General features: G+C 29.2%; 1 pseudogene; it reads left to right on the top strand.

The window, feature by feature from the left end:
• LOC118607525 lies at nt 1–120 on the top strand (annotated as a pseudogene).
• The last annotated feature ends 575 nt before the right edge of the window (nt 121–695 follow it).

Here is a 695-nt window from a genome sequence, read left to right as displayed (position 1 = left end):
GTCTATGGCCATGCCAATCTGAACAAGCCCGATCCCGTCTGCTCTCGGAAGCTAAGCAGGGTTGGGCCTAGTTAGTACTTGGATGAGAGACCACCTAGGAAGACCAGGTGCTTGTAGGCATAAAAAATAAAAAATAAGAGATTGTAAGCTAACAAGTCCTCGTAATCTGAAGTCAACTAAAAGTTGCCTCGCCTAAAAAATTTTTAAATAAATAAATCATATTTAAATTGTTAAGGTAGTATAGAATAGGTAAGAGAGTACTAGTGTCTTTTTTTAACCAGAATAAAATTCAGAAAGTTTTAATTTAAATAAATTAAAATTAAATTAAGTTAAAAGTTATTTTTTTCTGTCTCAACAGCCAAATTTCAACCAAAAGTCACATTTGGCTACTAGCTACTATATTAGAACAGAAAGTTCTACTGGACTGTGATGATATAGAAGCATAGAAATGACCAAAAGTGATAAATTAATATAGGGGGAATATTTTCAAGAACATGTTCAAAATCTTAACTATCATGAACATTTTTACATAATAGATAAAATTATGTTAACTAAATCAAAAATGATCATAGTGAATTCAAATTGCCCATTTAAAAAAATTAAATAAAAGGAGAGTGCTTTATATTCTTCAGTATTTAATAGTATTAATAATAAATAGCACCAATATTTATTTGATAGTATTACTCAATTGTCAT

Source organism: Rousettus aegyptiacus, unplaced genomic scaffold (assembly GCF_014176215.1).
Source record: "Rousettus aegyptiacus isolate mRouAeg1 unplaced genomic scaffold, mRouAeg1.p scaffold_m13_p_8, whole genome shotgun sequence".
Classification (NCBI taxonomy): Eukaryota; Metazoa; Chordata; class Mammalia; order Chiroptera; family Pteropodidae; genus Rousettus; species Rousettus aegyptiacus.
This window is presented reverse-complemented; position numbering and strand designations above follow the sequence as displayed.